This window comes from Papio anubis, chromosome 7 (assembly GCF_008728515.1).
Source record: "Papio anubis isolate 15944 chromosome 7, Panubis1.0, whole genome shotgun sequence".
In the NCBI taxonomy this organism is placed as follows: domain Eukaryota; kingdom Metazoa; phylum Chordata; class Mammalia; order Primates; family Cercopithecidae; genus Papio; species Papio anubis.
In genome coordinates, this window is record NC_044982.1 from 189,679 (window position 1) to 213,913 (window position 24,235).

At 40.5% G+C, this 24,235-nt stretch overlaps 2 pseudogenes across 2 annotated transcripts in view; both read right to left on the reverse strand.

Moving 5' to 3' along the window:
• The window catches only part of LOC101006990, a 106,727-nt pseudogene extending 101,658 nt beyond the window's left edge, over window positions 1-5,069 (reverse strand). The window contains exon 1 of the transcript XR_004185365.1: window positions 4,793-5,069. The product of XR_004185365.1 is annotated as an immunoglobulin heavy variable 3-23-like (transcript). The remainder of the gene's footprint in view (window positions 1-4,792) is intronic.
• Window positions 1-14,526, reverse strand: part of LOC110742340 — a 29,878-nt pseudogene extending 15,352 nt beyond the window's left edge. The window contains exon 1 of the transcript XR_004185363.1: window positions 14,395-14,526. The product of XR_004185363.1 is annotated as an immunoglobulin heavy variable 3-23-like (transcript). The remainder of the gene's footprint in view (window positions 1-14,394) is intronic.
• Between the last annotated feature and the right edge of the window lie 9,709 nt (window positions 14,527-24,235).

Consider the following 24,235-nt stretch of genomic DNA (forward strand, 5'->3'; position numbering starts at 1 on the left):
CCCTATTTCTGTGATTCTACAATTTAATACACTACAGTCAACTTAGGAATTATTGTACTCCTGTGTCTGATTTGTTGCACTTAGAGTAAGGTCCATTAGATTCATGCATGCTGTCACAAATGCAGGATTTCCTTTTTTTTTTAAGGATGAATATCTCTCCAATGTGCATACACTGTGTTTTGTTTATTCATTTATCCACTGATGGGAATTTAAGATGTTTCCATATTATTACTATTGTAAATAATGCTGCAAGGAATATGGATGTGTGGATATCTCATTGACATGCTGATTTCATTTTTTAAAACAATATATGGTCAGTAGTGGCATTGCTGCATATTATAATAGATCTATTTTTTGAAAGGCTTTTATATGTTATTTATAATCACCTTAATAATACGCATTTTCACTCACAGTGTACAAAAATTCCCTTTTCTTCACATCTTCCTCAAAGATACTTGTCATTTTTCATTTCTTTGAAGATAGTCATTCTATGAGGTGATACTTAATTGTGGATTAAATTTAAATTTCTCTAATTATTAGTCATGTTTAGCTTTTTTATATATCTGTTTTCAAATTGTATTTACTCTTCTGAAAAAGGTATATTCAAATATTTTGGTTATTTTTAATAGGGTCACTTGTTGTTATTGTTGTTTTTGTTGTTGTTGTTGTTATGGAGTGGTTTGGCTCTCTTATATATTTTGGATACATTCCCCTTATCAGATGCCTAATTTTGTAAAATTTTTGCCAAACCTGTGGATTTTTCTTCATTCTGTGAATTATTTTCTTTGATCTGCAGAAGTTTGTAGTCTGATGCAACCCCATTTGCTATCTTTGCTTTTGTTGCCTATGTTTGGGCAATAATATCCAGAAAATTGTTGCTCAGACCACTGTCTTGGAGCTTGTCCCCTATGTTTCTTTAGAAGGGGACAGTTTCTGTTCTTGTCCAAAGTCACTCTTATTCTGTTCCATTGATCTGTGTGTCTATCCCTCAAGCAGTATCATGGAGACGTGATTAATGCATGCCCTAAAATAAGTATGTTACTTTTTTTCCAAATAGTACTTGAAAATAACAATACTTTAAAAAATGTCACCACGTGTACCTTCCCCTGGGTCTAGGCCTCATTCGTGGTGTGTCCTGAGTGTTCCTGGTGTGCTCCACTATCCTTCAGGAAGGTTTGTGTCTGGGCTCACACTGATGTTCCCTCAATGTGCCTCTCACACAGTAACACAGAGCTGTGTCCTCCGAGGTCACAGAGCTCAGCTGGAGGAATAACGGTTTTTTCAATGTGTCACAGGAGATGCTGCTGTGGCTCCAGAAGGATGGGTTGTATCTGGTGACTCCAGAATAACCTATTTCTCCAAGCCACTGAAGCCCTTTTCCCAGTGGCTTTTGAATCCAATGCCAGTAGGTGCCACTGGTTGTTATGGAGAAACCAGAGACAGTGCAGGGGAGGGAGAGGGTCTGAGAGGGCTTCACCAGTCCAGGACCCAACTCCTGCAACTGCACCTGGGACAGGATACCTAGGGACAAGGATAATCAGTTTCTGTCAGTCACCTGCGGTCACAAATATTTCAAAGACCTAGGTGTGACATTTGAAACACTCACCTTGGGTAGCTGTCAACATGCACATCTCATTTTCTGTAAGACCACAGCTCTGCCTTCTCCAGAGATTTTCTGTCCTGTCTGAGAAGAGATTCATCAGCTCCCACATCATGAGAGTGAAATTTTACCCAAGAGATTGAAGGGTAATTTGCATGTTTGGAGCCCTGTCTTAGCAATGGGGGAGAGACTGATTTCAGGCTTTCCTGAGACTGCCATGGCCCTTGGAGGGCATCTCTTCTCTGGAGCTTTCATAGTATGTATTTCTGCATTTGGAGGGAATTTGATCTTTAAAACACTACGTGTGTTATTTAAGACAATGTAATGGCCCTATAAATTATTTCCCCTTCAAAATAATTAATTATAGATACAAATTTATAAAATATAATAGTCTTTCTTTACTAGTTAGCACTTTAAACAAAAATTATGAAGGAAACAAAATGATTTTGTTCCCCTTGAATTTAGTTTCATGAAGTATTTTATTTATTTTTAGGAAATATTGTAGTTGACAATCCAGCTGTTGGGGAGAGACTTCACAAGCCTGTGACTCAAAGAAAAGGAGCTATTGTAACTCCTTTGTCTAAGACAAGAAAGCAATCATGTTGACTTTGCTGGCAGGAGAGAAAGAGACCCGCAACTTGGAAGAGAGCTGTTTCATCGTCACAACTCATTAGTGCTAATTCCATGTTCGTGTTTTTCAAGCGCATAACAATTATTTTGGAGTCCTCTATGCAGAAGGTGTGAGATTTCAGGGCACTTCCAGCTGACTTCTTCAGCAATTATTCTACAAAACTCATTGAATGTGGTGATTGCAGCCACATTGATAGAGGCCTTCGCTGTGCCCTGGAGGGGCTCTTCCAAGTGCCGGGCCCTGAAGTGCAACATTCACTTGGGTGTCGATCCATCCCCACCTTGTATAAGACAGAATTTAATTTAAAGGGTGTAAGATTTGGACATCAGTTTTCCTGCTGTGATGCCATTCATATTAATCCAATAATTGACCTTCGTATTTGTCACGTGAAGGACGCTTTGCTAGAGTAATGTGCAAATTCAGTCACCGTGTACAACTAAAGCTGTTTCTCACTGACTTTAACTGCATGACATTATTAAACACTACAGGGCTCCACGCGATCTCGGTTCACCCCGGGATTTTCCAACTCCTTCTCTATGGGACTTGTCTGGTGATTACTATAAAAGGAGTGAGTGACCCAGAGCCTACTTAGAAGGAGAATCTCCAATGTGGATATGTTAGTATCTTATCTCATAAAGAAATGGAAAATACCTAACACATGGAAAGTCCTGAGAAGAAATCTGGCATACGAAAAAAGCCTCGACCTATTAGCTTCTGATCAACTTACTGTTAAATTTATTGCCTTCATGTCATTTTGGAAAATTAAAACAAAGTGTGTGTGAAGTGTGATGTTGCTTGTTTGGTACAACAGCGGGGTGAGGATAATGGAGAGCCCTGTGATCCCGAGGAGATGGCCTAATCCAAGGAGAGGGAAGCTCCAGGTCGTGTGGACTCACACGGGGATCCTGCTTCTGCGCATCCCTCAGCCGCTCCCAGAAGCCTTCAGGAGACAGGGGTGTGGGTGGACCCTTGAGATGATCCAATGAGATCTGGAAGACAAGAAAAGATAATAATCTGGGATAAATTTAAAAAGTGAAAATTTATTTTAAATTCATAAATTATGGTTGTTTGTATTTACAAGGTAAGAAGCAATGTTATGATTTGTGAATGTAATATGGAATAACTATGATAATTAAGAATTAAGATAACTGTCGTTAAACACCTCAAATTTTTATCATTTATTGTGACATTTGAAATTTACTCTGAGCTCTTTTGAAATGATCAATACACTACTTTTAAATGAACAACTAGAAATCAATTCATGTAAACAAATAAAAACAACTGAAATCAATTAGAAATTACTCTAATAATTTACACTTAGTCCATCATTAAGTTTGATTCTTCAGGATATATGTTTGGAATTACTTTATTTTAATGTTTAATATGAATGCCTAGCATATATGCATAGGTCTGTGTATTTATACATCTTTCTCTCTTTTTCTTTTTTTTTTTTTTTGTAAGATGGTGTATTGCCCTGTTGCCCAGGCTGGAATACAGTGGCACAATCTCGACTCACTGAAACCTCCGTCTATTGGGTTCAAGCAATTCTTCTACCTCAGCCTCCCGGGTAGCCGTGATTACGGGTGTGTGCTACCACACCCGGATACTGTTTGTATTTTTAGTAGAGAGGGGCTTTTGCCATGTTGGCCAGGCTGGACTCGAACTCATAATCTCAAGTAATTCATCTGCCTCGGCCTCCCAAAAACCTGGGATTACAGGCATGAGCCACCGCGCCTGGCGGGTACATATTTCTATGGCCATAGATTTATGTCCCTATAGTTATGTAGTTGCTGATGTCAACAAATGTTAATAAAACTCTAAAGGAATCAGTGCAAATAATTAGGAATGTTTATTTCTTGAAAGTGTATACTTAAAAATACTTATATACAGAATTTTAATAGTTATTAAATACTATTGATAATAAATTCATAATAAATACGAGTAATACAATATCACAGCCTAGAATGCTCCAGAGTTCTACAAATACAATCCTGACTTTTCCAGCTGAGGAGAAAGGAAACCTCCCCGAGCACTTGCTCCTGGGACCTTTCCTGTCCTTAGTGGGTCCCGCGCGCCCCCTGGTGGCCCCGCGCACCCCTGCAGGGGGGTTTGTGTCTGGGCTCACACTGACCTCCCCTCACTGTGTCTCTAGTACAGTAATACACGGCCGTGTCCTCGGTTTTCAGGCTGTTCATTTGCAGATACAGTGTGTTCTTTGAATCGTCTCTTGAGATGGTGAATCTGCCTTTCACAGATGCGGCGTAATCTGCTGTCTCACCATCAGCTTTGCTTTTAATACGGGCAACCCACTCTAGCCCCTTCCCTGGAGCCTGGCGGACCCAGTTCATCCAGGAGTTACTGAAGGTGAATCCGGAGGCTGCACAGGAGAGTCTCAGGGACCCGCCAGGCTGGACCAAGCCTCCCCCAGACTCCACCAGCTGCACCTCACACTGCACACCTGCAAACACAAAGACATCGTGATTAGAAACAGCCACACATATCCACTGTTTCTCTCACTCATGTCCCCTCACACTCAGTATCTCTAGTTCTCCATGAATCACCTTTTAAAAGAGCAACAAGGAAAACCCAGCTCAGCCCCAACTCCATGGCTGGTCTTCTGTGTTCAGTGCTGGTCGCCAAGTGGAAACTCCTGGCAATCCCAGGCTGGGGCTCCTCTCCCAGAGCTGCAGGGTCAGGGCTGGGCTGGTTTTCATCAGCAGAGGGAGGACCCCATTTGCATGTCTCCTACTATATAGGAAGCTCTGGGGTGGGACGCCTGAGGAGAGGACAGGGCCCAGATAAGATGATTGTGCCTTGCAGAGGTTTGGTGACAATGATGGTATTTGGAAAATATGCTGTCTTATAAAAATTGACGCTGTGATAAACACTTGAACTGATCACCCCATTTTATTTCATGTAAATTCATGTTCTATTACAGTGTTTCATGCATAGATATGAAAGTAAATCCACACATGGAAAATGGCCATGTGTGCATCTAAGAGCTCATGTCTGGATGGGCAAGTTCTGCATCTGGCCCAGCTCATCACTGCACCCAGTTACTCCTGAACTAACCCAGGACAGAGCTGGGATGCCTAGGGATGGCTGTGAAGCCCAGCTCTGTAGTGAGAACTTGTGTGGATTTTTGCTGCATTCTAGCATCTACCTAAAATATGTGGTGGAGAAATCCAGGGATATAGGCAGATAGACCTTAGTCATTTCGAAATTTATTACACACTCTTTTGTATCTTTCTATCATTCCTTTTCTTTGTCTAAGTATCCATTTGTTTGCTTGTATTAAGTTTTATAAGTTTTAGCTATATATAATAATCTTTTGTATATTTATATTGTATAGTTGATAAACATGATGGTTACTTTAATACTAATATGTGGACAAGAGAGAATTCCCAATATTTCTTTGTTCATCTATATATTCTTTTATCCTTTTCCTTTCTTTCTTTCTTCTTCCTCGTATTTCCTGGCAAATGACTGATCTTTACATTGCTGCAGACTTTATTTGAATTTATCGACGTATAAATGGAAATAAATATAGTATATATTCTGATTTATTTTAGCTTACTTTACTTAATATAAAATAATTAGATGCTTCTTTGCATTTGCCAGTTTGTATAATAGACTTTTATTATAAATATGGGGTAGTATTCTAGCAGACAACTTACTCTATAATTCTGTTTTCTATTACAGCTGGAACAATATTTGATTTTTTAAATTTTCTAGGTTTTACTAAAGATCTGCTATTAAGCCTGGAAATGTACATAGAAAAGGAATATATTTTTCTTGTTTTTACAACTGCATCAACAATAACAGATAAACAGAGAAGATGGAATTTTGAAAATTTTATTTAACACTTTCAATATTTAAAGTTTCAAGCAAACAACAAATCTGGAGTTTAAGGAGAAGCAAGTTCTTGTAGAGCGTAACAAAGGATTTGAAATTATATATTTCTATGGCAGAGTCTGGAGTATGACATATAACCTATTACAAGAGAAATATATATATACACACACACACACACACACATATATACACACATATATATATATTGGATTGCTAGAAATTGTGTGTGGTAAGCATGTTGTAGTGTGAAATTGTAAGGGATCATATGCTCAAGAACTATTCTATCCTCTTGAATCCCTTTCCCCAAGAAAGGGGACAGTCACAAAAATCTTTCTTGCCCCAAGTGTCTGTCTAGGAAATAACAAGAGCCCACACTTCTGAAATGTATTCAGACCCATTTTCCTTATTCCCACAAAAGAACTAAGAATTTACCCTGCAGGGGCAAGTCACTGAAACCAGAATCCTAGGTGCACTTGTTCAATGCCTCAGGAATTGAGATGGTAACGCCAAAGATCTATTGAGAAGCAGCTCGCCTGTCTTTCTTATGGAATCAGAGCCTTAGTCTGCAGGGCAGGGCAGCAGATCTGCAAGGTGATGACACTGATGGAGAACACTGGAGCTGCGGGAGCAAACACCTGGGGAAAACAGGAGGACTCTACCCCAGGGGAAGGGCAAGAACACACAGACCAGCATCTCATCTGGAAGATGGTCAGGAACACTCACAAGGTTATACACAGACCCAGGGTCACTATGCCTTCCTAGGAATATGGACCAAGGAATGTGGACCTAGGAATATGGACCCTTTAGTCTAATGTCTTTCACCAACTGAGAAATTGTCAGTAAATAAAACACTTGAATGCACCTGAGGGAGCTGAAAGAGATTCTCTAGAGGACAGAACAAGGTGAAGAGACAAAGTCAAGCAGAAAAGACAAGGTATCATTTTAGGATCTGTAGTCTCTGGTGGACATAGTAGGACAGACTTCAATTCGTTTTTGAAACCTTTATATCAGACTTTAGTAATTTATATGATAAAACAGTCAACCTCATCAATGGTGTCTTATTATTCCCATCAGGGATGAGGGTCCATGTGGGCATGTGGTGCAGTTCTAGTCATGGAGGCAGGGGAAGTGGTCAGTTGAGGTGTTCCTGGTCCTTCAGAGGAGAATTGCAGAAATGTCTCATCCCCAATTCCAGACAATATTTAATATATGTGTGTGACTCTTGGGAATGTTGTCACCATGTCACTGTATGATGGGAGTCCCCTGGGGGTAGAAGCTGACTTTCTGGATGTATCAGTGTGGAAAATTGAGAAAAGAAACTGCCTGGGAAGATGAGCTGTCAAATTATTCAATCCTAGAGCCACTCACATCCAGGCTTCCTGTTTCATCAGGTTGTGATTTTCCTCATTGTTTAGTCAGCCTAGGTTGTCTTTCTTCACTCTCTACTAAAATAGTCACACATCATAACCTAGAAGTATTAACATAAATAAGTAATGAATTTGAAAATTAGAACAAGTCCCAAGTGAAGACAGTTGCTGTGTGGTTCATAATGTGATAGACGGGAGACATGGCTGGATACTAAGTGTGTGTTCACATCTATTTTGTCTAGATTCACAAAATATTTTGTATATGCCTTAAGTAACATTCCCATCGAGACCCTTGATTTAGCATTATTTCTTGATGACTAATGCCTGATAAAAGTGGTGGTTATTAACTAATAATTTATATTACTAGTACATTCATTTATGATATATGCCTCTACCTGATGTAAAATCATCCAAGAAGGCAGAAGTTACTGCACTTATTAGACCTTGTCAATTAACAGAAGACTGGGATTAAATACAGATGTTCTACTGCAGTGCAGAATTTTAAAATGTGCTGCAAGCAGAGGTTTTTAAATCTTCTGGAAACCCTATCAAAATGTGCAGCAAGAAACGACAGTTTTACATAAAATTGTACATTCTAGAGACCTGACATATAAATGTGAAACCAAATGCGAACAAAGAGGAAAAAAACTAATATGGAAACTCGAATAATGTTCTGGTGCATCATTACAGGAAACAGTGCGTGTTAACCTGGTTTGTAATATTATCTAAACATAGAAGGCATTGCCGTTGTTCATATCATACAGAAATCAGTCCTATGAGCAATATTCTGGATATGTTGAAAAATGGCATCTTTAAATAAAAATATATAAAAACTTTAAAAATTATGGAAAATTTCTTGGCCAAGAGTTATCCCTCTGACACTAAGACATTCTGGTCCCGCCCTCAGGACACATCCATTATTGCCCTATGACTTGGGAGCTGGAAGATTCATACATTTAGAAATTTTACATTCATTGCTCACCATCGTCCTACTGCAGGAGGTGTGTGGTACACAATACTGAAAGCAATTTTTATACTCACTCCAACCACCAAAATTTTAAGGTTGCCTTTTTATATCATCTTTTAACTGTATTTTGCGATCTTCAACCAAGAAATTATGTCTATTGGAAGAAACATCTGAAAAAATTCTGCTGTTGGAACATATTGGGATAAATCTTTTCAGGCGCGATTAACCAAAACACTGCAGAAAAAAAAAAAAAAATTCAGGGAGTCCGTTCTTGGGTTGATATTTTGCAACTACAGAATCAGTTCAGTCCAGATATGGTGACTCATGCCTATAATTCCAGCAGTTTGAGAAGCAAAACCAGGGGAATCACATGAGACCATGTGTTTGAGACCAGCCTGGGCAACATAGAGAGACCCCATTTCAATGAAAGATTAAAAAAAATAAGCTGTGTGTGATGGTGCATCCATCTAGTCCTAGCTACTCTGGAGGTTGAGGCAGAAGGATTATGTGAGCCAGGAGTTCAAGGTTACAGTGAGCTATGATTGTGCCACTGCACTCCAACCTGTGTGATAGAGTGAGACCCTATTCTCTAATTATAATAACAATAACTAAGAATTTTACACAATTGTAAGGCTACTCAAATAGAAGATATTAAAATGAATATCCTCAGGAATCCTCTGGTGCTTGTGATGTTTTGGAGCAGACCTAAGACATTCAGAATAAGCGCATGATCTTAGATGGTGAAATGATTCCACACAAGACATTGGAACAGGACCCATGTCTAATCCCCTGCCCCATGCCTTTCACCCCTTTCTCCTCATTTCAGGCCTACTTTTCATTATTTGTTTATTCTTATAAGCAGACTTCACATTTTTTTGTAGACTTGCTTGTTGTCCACCCATATTGGACACTGATCTTTTTATTCACGATTTTGATAGTTGCTACATAGAATAAGTCATCACACTATTGTTTTGACGTCTGACTGTTGATAACTTAATGCTCATTCCTCCGTCACCTCCTTTCTTTCCAACACAAGGTGAATCTTGTTAGGAATCACAGGAACTCCCTCATTTGATGCCATCTGGAGGTTGAAACCCCACAAACTCCTTTCTGTGAGTGAGAACCCTCACTCTGCCTCCACCACCAAACCACTAGAGCAACCCTGAGCCAGTCTCCTTTCTTGCTCCATCAAGCCATTTTGGACATTCCTGAGACACCAGCTCTACTCTCGGCAGACACCTCCAGAGGTAATTAACCTTTCCATAGTCACATGGGGGAGTGTGCGGCACCCACAGGTGTGACATCCACACTACAGTTTAGTTGAGATCTCTTGGTCTTTTTATGGTGTCAAATAGAACAAATGCTGTGAGCTTGGTGTCATGGTTCCTAACCCACAGGACACACCTGTTCCCTGAACCAACCCCAGGACACAGCTGGACATGCCTGGTGTGGTTTGATTAACCCCTGTTATGTAATGAAATCGTGACATTATTTTGTTGTATTCTAGTGTTTCCCTAAAGATAGAGTTAGGCTTAGGGTTTATTCATGTGTATATTCAGGAGTCTTTGACTTCATATATGTATACTAAATCCTTAATTCTGTGTTGACAAATTTTAAATTTCTTCAGTTTATGAGTGAAGTCCTTAAACCAATGTTCTATGATTTTCTTTTTTTATTTATCATATATTTTATTCATCTCTGTCTACCTCATTTTCTTCCGAATTATACGTGTTTAAATTTGTAATATTTTAATGAGGTGAAATTAACAAATAATACCCATCCCATCATGTGTACAATTTGACAAATAGTGACACAACAATTACTTTTCTCAACATAGAAAAAATCAACTATGCTCAAAATTTCCTTGTTTTCCTACAATTTCTGGGTCGTACACCTTCCCTTCTCACACCACGTCTAGAGTCAGCTACTAGTTTTCTTTATGTAACTTTAGATTACTTTTCATTTTATAGAATTTATAAAAGAGGACTTGTATGTATGTATTTTCATTCATTTGTCTTATTTTACTCATCATACGTACTTGTGAATTCACCCTGGCTGTTGAGTGTATCCAGCTGTACCTTACTACAACAGTGGGTGTTCCTCCAGTGAATGAATTTACCACAATTTGTTTACTGATTAAGCTGCTGATTGATATTTGGATTGATTTCAGTGTCTGGGTATTATTTAAAACCTGATACTCATCATAGAGAAATACGCAGCTGAGAAACAACGTCCTTATTCTTACAGCAATATGAACAGGAGCTAAACTGGAAAAGTTGCCCTTTAACCAATTGTCTTCAACACATCACGTGACTGAAGTTGTAGAATTCTGTGTGTGAGAGTGATTTTGTGAGTGAGAGAGGAGGAAAGAAGAGAGAAAGAAGAGAAAGAGATCCTACATAATTGACCATAACTTATGAGGTACTCAAACAGGGACTCAGATTCTTTTTGGAAAAGGTCCACAGAAGATGGAGAGGACGACTTGATGCACCTACATATGGTTATATATTTATATAAATGCCATTTTCTAATAATACAGAGAATCACGTACATGAGAATAAACATAGTGGCGGGTGTCCAGTGGTGAAATATGATGGTGATGCCAAACCCCATCTCCTGCACCTTTTCCCTCTTCCACCTGCCTTGATGTGTCCTGAGCGCCCCCTGGTGTCCTCAGCGCCTCGTGCTGCTCCTGAGCTTCCCGGCAGGGAGGTTTGTGTCTGGGCTCGCAACGTCTTTCCCTCGCTGTGACTTTTCTATAAAAATCATGGTTGTGGACTCGTTGCTCAGGTAGCTCAGCTGTAGGAGAAACTGTTTATTTGGATGTGGATCTGGAGATGGTGACTGGACTTTGAGGAGTGGGTTGGAATGTGCACTCCCCTCATGACCTGTGCACCTGATTCGCTCCAGTCCCTTCCCTGGGGAGCTGATGGATCCCACTCCAGCAGGAAGCACTGGTTGTGATGGGAAATTCAGAGACAGCACAGGTGAGGAAGAGGGTCTGTGAGGGCTTCGCCAGGCCAAGAGTGCACTGATACACACAGCTGTGGCATGCACAGGTTCTGAACAACATGTTGAAATTTAGAGATATGCACATTTTGATACATAAATAAAAATAGGATTGTATTGGCAATAATATATAGAAAGAGCTCTGAAATAAACCGATATATAGATGGCGAACTGATTTTCAGCCTGAAAACCAACAATACACAATGGATAAATCAAAGTCTCTCCCTAAGAGGGTGTTAGAAAAACTGGATCTACACATGCAAAGAATTAAGAATTTTAGTTTACGATAAACACAAAAAATCAACTCTAAATGGGATATATGGTTAAATGTATGCCTTGAAATTGTAAAATTTCCCCACCCAGAAAATAATGTTAAGAATGATTTCCTGTATTTCAAATTAAAGTTACAGACAACAGAAGCAGAATTGAACAAGTGAAACTACATCACAACAAAAAGATGCTGGCAAAGCGTGGAAAAAATTCCAACAGACAGAATGGGAGAATATAATTTCAAGTCATGCATCTGAAAAAATGTTAATATCCACAATATACATGCAACTTCTACAACTCATTAGCAAAATCATAATCATCTGATTGTAAAATGGTCAGTTTTACACCTTAAAAAATTATGAACATAGATTCTTGCCTCTGGGTAATGGAAAGTTTTGTGGTACACTTGGTTAGGGTAGACTTTGTAGTTATTCAATCCAAAATTAATATATGCGGTGTTAGCCGGGCGCGGTTGCTCACACCTGTAATCCCAGCACTCTGAAAGGTTGAGTTGGGTGGATCATCTGAGGTCAGGAGTTTGAGACTAGCCTGACCAACATGGTGAAACCCCATCTCCACTAAAAATACAAAAATTAGCCAGAAATGGTCATATATATGTGTGTGTGTGTGTGTGTGTGTGTATATATATATATATATTTTTTTTTTTTTTCTGATTTTACTTAATATATGTTAGAAAACTGTCATCAGTTGATTCTAGGTCAGGTAGATTATCAATGATAAAATAAGTGGGCCTGATTCCATCAGAGCAGAACTGGATACAATTAAATTCCATGGTAATTCGGCAGCTTCGCCTCTCTCTGGGACTTCCAGCCTGCACTTACTGATGGATGATCTTCTGGACATTGGATATTCCCAGCCATCTTCAAAATCTGTCATCCTCTACGTCTCACAGAAATGTGGCATGTCCACCTGTAGCTTGTCAACCCTGAATAACAGGCAGAAAGAGACTCTAAAATGTGATAATATTTATTCTAGGATGTGCATTGCAATGGAAATATGTATGGGTGCATTCAGGTTGGTAAAGGAAGATAAAGAATTAAGGAAAAATGAGGAGAGTTACATCAGCTGTTTTGAGACAATTATCCTGGACTAGAAGGATCAGTAATAGAGGTAACATCAGTGTGAGGTTGAACAAGCAGTTGCTGGGCAGATATACTTGGAGAAGTAATTCTTTTAAGGTTGTGATGGCTTTTTTGCAAGGTTGTGGCAGTGCAGAGTCTATTTATGATAGTTCTTGTTATCAGGAACATGTGTGTTAGAACCCTCCTTCATGGCCTTCCCCAGCTTCATTCATTAGGGTTTTAACACAAGTGGCTCCATCTTGATTCTAATAAATTTCACCAGCTCTTTCTAACACTACTTCTGAAGCAGATGACTGACAGTTTGAACAGGGTTAATTCCACATCCTCATCCCATTTTAATAAAATAAGTTTATCCCCTTCACTATTAACAGCCAACTGCATTCGCAGATGAGTCTACACACAACACAGTGGAGGGTCCTGAGCAAATGGGGAGGGAAGGAAGTCCCATCAGCCTCTCCCACGTGGCTGCAGGAGCCACAGGTGGAGCCCTACCTGAGCTCCAAGAAAATGCCTTGAGCCCTGGATGGTAGACCACGGAGGCCATCTGTTTCTTTTTCAGGAAGCACGAAAAGCAAATAAAAAAAGGGAGAACAAACACTCCAAAGAAAGAACATAGATAGGGAGCGAAGGAGCACCAGGTCAGTGCTGATGCTGATTGGATTTAGTGTCAGGAGAAGGGTCAGACGAGAAACCTGTGAGCTTCTACATGACACTGACCCTCGCCCAGCCTTTCTATTGGCTGCGATCAGAATCCCTAAAGACTGTTCTAGTCCAGGAATCTCCCTGAGGTTTCTGTCCTGGGCATGATTGGAAGACACTCACCAGGCACCCGTGAGCTTCCTCAGGTCTCTGATCCTGGTGACAATGGTTGAGAACTTTTCATCTCTGTAAGCATCATTGTGCATTTGGTGCATGAGAGGTTATGTCCTCATATTAAAATGATCTTTTGAAAATATGTAGAGATGACATTAGGAAGCACAGAATCCTACAATTAGAGAAGTTCATTAGAGAAACTGTCGGAAGAAGATGAAGTCCCACATCCTGACAGGAAATCAGCCTCCATTGCACCTGCCTCTGGGGCTGACTCTGATCAGTGGCTCCTGAGCGCCCCCCGCAGCTGATTTCTCCCCAGCGTTCCTGCAGGGAGGTTTGTGTCTGGGCTCACACTGACCTCCCCTCACTGTGTCTCTCGCACAGTAATACACAGCCGTGTCCTCCACTCTCAGGCTGCTCATTTGCAGATACAGCGTGTTCTTGGCGTTGTCTCTGGAGATGGTGAATCGGCCCTTGACAGAGTCTGAGTAGTATATGCTACCACCACTACTAATGTATGAGACCCACTCCAGACCCTTCCCTGGAGCCTGGCGGATCCAGATCAAGTCAGAGTTACCCGAGGTGAATCCGGAGGCTGCACAGGAGAGTCTCAGGGACCCCCCAGGCTGTACCAAGCCTCCCCCAGACTCCACCAGCTGCACCTCACACTGGACACCTGCAAACACAGAGACACCAAGGTCAGAAACTGCCACACATATCCACTGTTTCTCTCACTCATGTCCCCTCACAGTCAATCTCTCTAGCTCTCCATGAATCACCTTTTAAAATAGCAACAAGGAAAACCCAGCTCAGCCCAAACTCCATGGTTGGTGGTCTGTGTTCAGTGCTGATCACCAAAAGGAAACACCTGGAAATCTCAGGGCTGGGGCTCCTCTCCCAGAGCTGCAGAGTCAGGGCTGGGCTGGTTTTCATCAGCAGAGGGAGGACGGTATTTGCATGTCTCCTACTATATGGCAAGTTCTGGGGTGGGACGCCTGAGGAGAGGACAGGCCCAGATAGGATGACTGTGCCTTGCAGAAGTTTGCTCTCAATGGTGGTATTTGGAAAATATGCTGTCTTGTTATAAAATTAAGCTGTGATAAACACTTTGGAAAGATCACCTTATTTTCTTTTTACATAATTGTGTAAATTATGTTTTGTTGGAGCCAATGGTTTCTCTATGTACAGATGCTCAGTATATGTCTAAGAGCTGATATCTGGGATGAGTAAGCTCCAGCATCTTGGCCTGTGCTCCTCATCACTGGCCCCAATTACTCCCTGAACCAACTCCAGGACAGAGGTTGATGTGCCTAGTGTGGTTTGTGGAACCCATTTCCTGTACTGAGAACGTGTGTGACTTTGCTGCATTCTAGCGTTCACCTAAAAATATGGTGAGAACTACGGTTCAGGCAGATACATTCCTAAGTATTTCTCAAATTTAATATACGTTTTTTTCTGTCTTTCTGTCACTCCTTCCTTGTCTAAGTTTCCATTTGTTGCTTGTAATAAATTTTATAAGTTTTAGTTACAGATAATAAACTTTCACATATTTAAAGTGTACAATTAATAAATATGATGTAATCATCATCCTTATCAAGGTGGACAAGAGAATTCTCAACATTTCCTTTTGTTCTTCTATATTCTTCCTACTTTTCCTTTTCTTTATTCTACCATTTCCCTGGCAACTACGAATCTTTATATTGCTGCAGATTCATTTGATTTTATTAGAATTTATAAAAATGAACTAACATAGTATATATTCTTATTTGTTTGGCTTATTTTAGTTAGTATAAATAATTAGATATTTTACCTTGTAGTTGTATATATCAGACATTTACTTATTGTAAATTCTGGATAGTGTTCCAGCAAACAAAATTTATCAGAATTTGTTTTTTATTAAGCAGCTGAATAATATTTGAATTTTTTATTATTCTGGGTCTTAAAAATCTGCTATTAAACTTGGAAATACACTTACAAAATGAATACATTTTTCATATTTTTTAAAAATGCATCAACAATAACAGGTAAACATGGAATATGGAATTTTGCAAATTTTCTTTAAAGCTTCCGATAATTACAGTTTCAAAAAAACAATAAAGCTGAAGTTTAGGAAGAAGCAAGTTCTTGTAGAGAGGAGCAAAGTCAGGGTATGAAATTACCTAAGGCAGAGTCTGGAATATTAAATATAGGCTATTCCAATAAAAAATAAAAATATATATTGGATTGCTTGAAATAGAATGTGCTGTTTTGTGGTGTGAAATTTTAAGGGACCACATACTGAAAAGCTAACCTATCCTCTTGAAATCCTTTCCCCAAGAAAGGGGACAGTCACAAAAATCTTCTTTTCTCAAAGTGTCTGTCTGGAAGAAAAGAAGAGCCCACACTGCTAAAATGTATTCAGGCCCAATTCCCTTATTCCCACACAGAACTAAGAATTTACTCTTGAAAGGAAAACCACTGAAACCAGAATCCTAGGGACACTGGTTCAACCCCTCAGGAATTGAGATGAGAACAGACATCCCCACCAAAGATCTATTGAGAAGCAGCTCCCCTGTCATTCTTATGGAATCAGAGCCTTAGTCTGCAGGGCAGGGCAGCAGATCTGCAAGGTGATGACACCGATGGAGAACGCTGGAGCTGCGGGAGGGAACACCCAGGGAAAACAGGAGGACTCTATCCCTAGGGGAAGGGGCAAGAACACACAGACCAGCATCTCATCTGGAAGAGGGTCAGAAACAATCAGAAGGTCACACCCAGACCCAGGGGCAGAACGCCTTCCTAGGAATGTGGACTAAGAAATATGGACCTAGGAATATGGACCCTTTAGTCTAATGTCTTTCACCAATTGAGAAATTGTCAGTAAATAAAACACTTCAGTGCACCCGAGGGAGATGAAAGAGATTCTCTGGAGGATGAAACAAGGTGAAGAGACAAAGTCAAGCAGAAAAGACAAAGAAGGTATCATTGGATGATCTGTAGTCTCTGGTGGACATAGTAGGACAGACTTCAATTAGTTTTTGAAACCCTTATCTCAGTCTTTAGTAAATTCTATGATAAAATTGTCAGCCTCTTCAATGGCGTCTTATTATCCCCATCAGGGACGAGTGTCCACCTGGGCACCTGGTACAGTTCTAGTCATGGAGGCAGGGGAGACGGTCTGCTGAGTTGTTCCTTTTCCTTCAGGAAAAGAGAATTGCAGAACTGTCTCTGCCCCTTTTCCAGTCAATATATATGTGTGTGACCCTTGGGACTGTTGTCACCGTGTTACTGCATGATGGGAGTCACTGGGAGGGGGGCGGTGGTGAAGGTGACTTTCTGGATGCATCAGTGTGGAGAATTGAGAAAAGAAACTTCCTGGGCACATGAGCTGTCAAATTATTCAATCCTGGGCCTGCTCACATCCAGGCTTCTTGTTTCATTAGGTTGTGATTTTCCTCATTGTTTAGTCAGCCTAAGTTGTGTTTCTTCACTTTCTGCTGAAGTAGTCGCACATAATAATCCAGAGGCCTTGAGATAAATAAGTAACTAACTGGATAATTAGAAAAAGCCCCAAGTGATGTCAGTTACTGTGTGGTTAATAATGTGGTAGACAGGAGACCTGGCTGGATTCTAAGAGTGTGTTCACATCTATTTTATCTAGATTAGCAAAATATTTTGTATATCCATTAAGTACTATTCTCATTGAGACCCTTGATTTAACATTAATTCTTGATGAGTAACCCCTAAATAATACATGTGGTGGTTATTAAGTAATAATTTATATTACCAGTACAAACTTTCATTTGGGATATATTCCTCCACCTGATGTAAAATCAGCCCATAAGGCAGAAGTCATTACACTTCCTAGAGTTTGTCAATTAACCAAAGACCAGGATTAAATACAGATGCTCTACAGAAGTGCAGAATTCTAAAACATGCTGCAGGCAGAGCATATTTTATTTGCTCTACTTAAATTTTCTGGAAACTCCATCAAAATGAACAACAAGAAAAGACACCCTTAAATAAATTCCTACATTCTAGAGACCTGACATGTAAATTTGAAACCAAATGCAAACTAAGAGAATAACAAAGCACTAGTATGGAAGCTAGAATAATATTCTGGTGCATCATTACATGAAACACGCAGTCTTAACCTGGTTTGTAATATTATCTAAACATAGAAGGCACTGCCATTGTTCATATCGTACAGAATCAACCCCACTCACAATATTCTGGATATGTTGAAAAATGGCATCTTTAAATAAAAAATACAAAAACTTCTAATAAAATATGAACTCTCTCTCTCTCTCTCTCTCACTCTGTCTCTCTCTCTCTATTTTTTAAGATGGAGTCTCACTCTGTTGCCCAGGCTGGAGTGCAGTGGCGGGATCTCTGATCACTGCAAGCTCAGCCTCCCAGGTTCACACCATTCTCCTGCCTCAGCCTCCCAAGTAGCTGAGACTACAGGCACCCGCCGCCACATCCATCTATTTTTGTGTGTGTGTGTGTATTTTTAGTAGAGATGGGGTTTCACCGTATTAGCCAGGATGGTCTCAATCTCCTGACCTCATGATCCACCCGCCTAGGCCTTCCAGTGCTGCAATTACAGGCGTGAGCCACCGCGCCCGGCTAAAATATGAAAACTCTCTTGGCCAAGAGTTATCCCACTAGCACTATGGCACTCTTGTCCCTCCCTCAGGACACATCAGTTACTACTCTATGACTCTGGAGCTGTAGGATTCATACATTGAAAAATTTGACCCTCATTGCTCACCTCCGTCCTGTTACATGCATGTGTTACACAATATTGAACGTAATTTTTGTATTATACTCCCTTCAATCACCAAAAGTTTAAGGTGGCCTTCTTATGTCATCTTTTAACAGTGTTTTGTGATCTTCAGCCATGGAATTATGTATACCAGAGGAAACATTAGGAAAAAAATCTGCTGTTGAAACATATTGCAATAAATCTTATCAGGCACTACTGACCAAAACTCCGCAGAAAAAATTTAGGGAATCAATTCTTGTGTTGATATTTTGTGCTTAAAGAATCAGTTCAGACCAGACGTGGTGGCTCATGCCTATAATTCCACTGCTTTGAGAAGCGAAACCAGGCAAATCATATGAGACTAGGAGTTCAAGACCAGCCTGGGCAACACAGTGACTCCATTTCTTTTTCTTTTTCTTTTTTTTCTGAGACAGAGTCTCGCTCTGTTGGAGACCCCATTTTTATGAAAGATTTTTTTTTAAATCATCTGGTTGTGGTGGTGCACCCCTCTTGTCATAGCTACTCAGGAAGCTGAGACAGAAGGATTGTGTGAGCCAGGAGTTCAAGGATACAGTGAGCTATGATTGTGCTACTGGGCTCCAACCTGTGCAACAGAGTGAGAGCCTATTTCTAATTATAATAACAATAACTAAGAATGTTTCACAATTGTAAGGCTACTCAATTAAAGATATTAGAGTGAGTATCCTCAGGAATCCTCTGGGCTTCTGATGTTTTGGAGCAGACAGCTCACCTAAGACATTCAGAATAAGCAGATGATTTTAGAGAGTCAAAAGTCTCCACACAAGACATTGGGACAGGACCCTTGTCTAATCCCCTGCACCGTGTCTTTCACCTCGTTCTCCTCGTTTTTCCTTTTCATTATTATTTGCTTATTCTTTTAAACAGTCTTCTCATTTTTTTGTAGACCTGGTCAACCCATACTCATGATTTTTGTAGTTGCTGCATAGAATAAATCATCAGACTATTGTTTTGAGCCTGACTGTTGATAATTAAGGCTCATTCCTGCATCATCTCTTTTCTTTCTCACACGAGATGAATCATCTAGTTAGGAATCATGGGAACTCCCTCATTTTATGCCATTTGGAGGTTCAAGTTCCACAAACTCCTTTCTGTGAGTGAGAACCCTCACTTTGCCTCCACTACCAAGCCACTATAGGAACCATGAGCCAGTCTCCTTTCTTGCTGTATTTAGTCATTTTGGACATTCCTGAGATACGAGCACTAATCTTGGCAGACACATCAAGAGGTAATTAATCTTTCCATATTTACATGGGGGAATGGGTGGCACCCCTGGATGTGAAATCCACACTACATTTGAGTTGAGATCTCTTGGCCTTTGCATTCTTTCAACTAGAACTGATGCTGTGAGCTTGGTGCCACGATTCCTAACCACAGGACACACCTGTTCCCTCAGTGAACTCCAGGACAGAGCTGGACATGCCTGGTGTAGTTGATTAACCCCCTTTATGTTATGAAATCATGACATTATTTTGTTGTATTCTAGTTTTTCCCTAAAAATATAGGTAGTCGTAGGGTTTATTCAAGTGTATATTCCGGATTCTTTGATTTCTCATATATATTTAATTAAATCTTTAATTCAGTGTTGAGAAATTTAAAATTTCTTTAGTTTGTTGAGTGAAGTCCTTAATGCCTTTGTTCTGTGATTTTCTTTTTTTCATTTCTCACTTATTTTATTCATCTAACTGATTTTCTACCAAATTATATGTGTTTAAATTTGTAATATTTTAATGAGGTAAAATTAGCAAATAATAGCCATCCCATAACGTGTACAATTTGAAAATAGTGACATAACCATTACCTTTCTCAACACAGAAAAAAATCAGCTACCCTCAAAATTTCCTCGTTTTCATATAACTCCTGCTTCCTCCACCTTCCCTTCTCACACCACGTTCAGAGTCAACTACTGCTTTTCTTTATGTAACATTAGTTTTCATTTTATAGAGTTTATAAAAGTGGAATAATATGTATGGGCTTATATTTGTTTGTCTTATGTTACTCATCATATGTACTTGTGAATTTACCCTTGCTGTTGAGCATATCCAGCAGTACCTGATTGTAACAGTGGGTGTTTTCCAGTGAATGAATTTACCACAATTTGTTTACTGATTCAGCTTCTGATTGATATTTGGATTGCTTTCAGTATCTGGGTATTATTTTAAAAGCTGCTACTCATCTTAGAGAAGTACACAGCTGAGAAACACAATGTTCTTATTCTTACAGCAATATGAACAGCAGCTAAACTGGAAAAGCTGAAGTTTAATCAATTGTCTTCAATACATCAGGTAGTTGAAGTTATAGAATTCTCTTTCTGTGTGTGTGTGTGAGTGTGTGTGAGAGACAGAGAGAGAGTTTGTGAGTGAGAGAGAAGGAGGGAAAAAGGGAGAAAGAAGTAAAAGAGATCCTACATAATTGACCATAATTTATGAGGAGCTCAAATAAATACAGGGACTCAGAGTCTTAATGGATAAGGTCCACATTACATGGAGAGGACGACTCGATGCACCTACATATGGTTATATATTTCTATAAATGCCATTTTCTAATAATACAAAGAATCACTACATGAGAACAAACATAGTGGAGGGTGTCCAGTGGTGAAATATGATGGTGATGCCAAACCCCATCTCCAGCACCTTCTCCCCCGGTTGCATCTGCCTTGATGTGTGTCCTGAGCGCCCCCTGGTGTCCTGAGCGTCTCCTGCTGTTCCCGAGCTTCCCTGCAGGGAGGTTTGTCTGGGCTCACAATGACGTCCCCTCGCTGTGTCTTTTGTGTAAAAATCCATGGTTGTGTACACGTTGCTCAGGGAGCTCAGCTGTAGGAAAAACTGTTTTTTGGATGTGGATCTGGAGATGGTGACTGGACTCTTGAGGAGTGGGTTGGATTGTGCACTCCCTCATGACCTGTGCACCTGATTCACTCCAGTCCCTTCCCTGGGGGGCTGATGATCCAGCTACAGCAGGAAGCACTGGTTGTGATGGAGAATGCAGAGATGGCACAGGTGAGGGAGAGGGTCTGTGAGGGCTTCACCAGGCCAGGAGTGCACCGGGAATCATAGTTGTCGGCATGCACAGGTTCTGAACAGCATGTTGAAATTCACAGATATTCACTTTTTCGTAAGAATGGGGAGCTCCCTGTGTGGATGAGAAGGAGGAGCTCCCTGTGTGGATGAGAAGGAGGAGCTCCCTGTGTGGATGAGAAGGAGGAGCTCCCTGTGTGGATGAGAAGGAGGAGCTCCCTGTTTTGCAATTTGTGGGTCCCCAAGTGCAAATAGCAGATTCTGAAGTTAGAATTAGACAAGTATATGGTCACATTTTTTCTTCAAACTTTCAACCAAATAAGAAAGACAAAGTGCTGACAGAAGAATGGGTACTGGGCTGCTAGCCTAACGTCTATGACGGCGATTTTCAGAATCAGATTGACTCCGTGATAGCCCAAAGTGTGGCCGTGAATCCTGAATCCACACTCAGGACTTGAGCAGCACCACAGGCAGTGGAGGTCTCCCTACATGAGGAAACATCTGACTGCACAGCTGCACATGGGGGTCTCTGCAGGCCCTTAGTTGTACAGGAACAGCTCCTCCCCTGTGACTCCAGAGTGAGGACAGTTGTTCTTATCTGGGAGGTAGCGTGAGTGTGTGGAAAGAAGCAAACCCACTTAACCACATTCTCCGTGATTCTGACAGAAACCAAAGTTGACAAGAAATTATGAACTTGGTGTAAAGTAGGAAATTACAATTGTTTGCAGACTGCACTCTTGCTTCTTTATGTCATCTAAGAGAACCAAGGAAAATCATGTTTTCTTATGTACATATCCATAAACGGTATTTCCATCCTGATAACACACCTCCTATACCTCCAACATCAGGGAGCACCTGGACCAGGCACCCAGCACAGCTCTCTGACATCATCACCCAGGTTTTGACAAAGAGACACATCCTGGAGCTCCTCCCAAACAATGACTGTGCTCAGTGAAGATGCGAAGGTGTGGCTGCTGCTGGGCACATGGGGGATTCCTGATGGGAAACCAGACTCCGGGGGGAACCAATGGCCTTGATGGAATTAGCGTGGACCACAGGGTTGTTGGAAAGCTCCATCAGACTCCCACCTTCTCCAGCACTGGTTGTGAGATTGGCGTAGTGGACTGACAGTGCCTACAGTCACAACCGACCTCCTGCGCACTTTTCTCCTCTTGCCTCTCCCCCAGACTCCATCACCTGCACCTCACACTAGACACCTACAAACTAGGGACATTTTGGTCAGAAACTGCCACCTATAATCACTGTTTTTTCACTCACATCCACTCACACTCAATATCGCTAGTTCTCCATTTTTGCCTTTTAAAATAGTAACAAGAAAACCCAGCTCAGCCCTAACTCTATGGTGAGCCACGTGTGTTCAGAGCTGATCATCAAATCGAATCTCCAGGTAATGCTGGACTGGGGCTCTTCTCCCAGAGCTGCAGGGTCAGGGCTTTACTGGTTGTCATCAGGAGAGGGAGGGCCCTATTTTCACTTCCCCTCCTCTGTAGCAAACGCTCAGGTGGGACGCCTGAGGAGAGAGCAGAGCCCAGGGCAGATGTGAGACTCCTGGGGGAGTTTACTGTTGATGGCAGCATTTGGAAAATATAATTTCCTGTTAGGTGATTTTCTCATTAAAATGACTAGCAATTATTATTTTATTTCTCTTTCCCATATTTGAAACAATAGAAATATAACTACATTTATGAAACATTAAGACATATAAGAGGAGAAATAGAAAACAATAAAAAACTGAGGAGACTTCAACACCTCACCCTCAATAATGTATAGAACATCCACAGAAACATTCTTAGGAAGCCGTGGACTCAAGCACTGTTGAACAAACTGGACTTAATAGACATCTACAGAACATTCCAACCAACAGCAGTGTAACATGCTCCTGCCATAATAATTAAGTAAAATGTTCTTCATGATGGGTTATATGTTAGATAAAAAATGACTCTCAGCACTTAAAAAAGTAATGCCAATGATTCTCCAACTTTTTAAAAAATTTGTGAGGTGCCCACCTTCTAAACTCTTTCTAAGAGTCTCTAATCAGTGTATTACCAGTAATAGACAAAGGCAAAAGAAGAAAATCAAACTTCTGACAAATGCTCTTAGTATATATAAATAAACTACTCCCAAATCATAGTCAACTAAGTTCTATTAGACTTTAAAAGGATTCTGCACCATGACAAGCTCAAAGCTATTCTTGAGATGCACTGATGATTCAACATCTTCAAATCAATAAATTTGATGCGTTAAATTAAGAGAATAAAGGAAAAGAATCAACTTCTCACCACAGAAAATAACATATAAAAATTCAAAGATTCCCGGGCCGGGCGCCGTGGCCTGCCTTTCCGTAATCCCAGCACTTTGGGAGGCCGAATGTGCTGGATCACTTCTAGGTCAGGAGGATCGACCATCCTGGCTGGGCCACGGTGTCCTGGGCCTGTACTAAAATACAAAAACTAGGCCAAGGAGGTGGCGGCGCCTGTAGTCCCAGCTACCGGGAGGCTGAGGCAGGAGAACAGAGAACTCCGGGAGGCGGAGCCCTCCCAAAAGTGAGCTGAGATCCGCCACTGCACTCCAGCCTTACGCTTCTAGAGATGGTGATCTGCCTCAAAAAAAAAAAAAAAAAAAAAAAAAAAAAATTCAAGATTTCATGATAAAGCCTCTAAAAAGTAGAGATACAAGAATATAACCTGTACATAATAAAATTATTCATTTAAAGCCATATTTTTATCATACGGAAGAGTGAAAGGTTAAAATATTTTGCTATAGTATCTGTAAAAAGGCAAAAAATAAATCCTG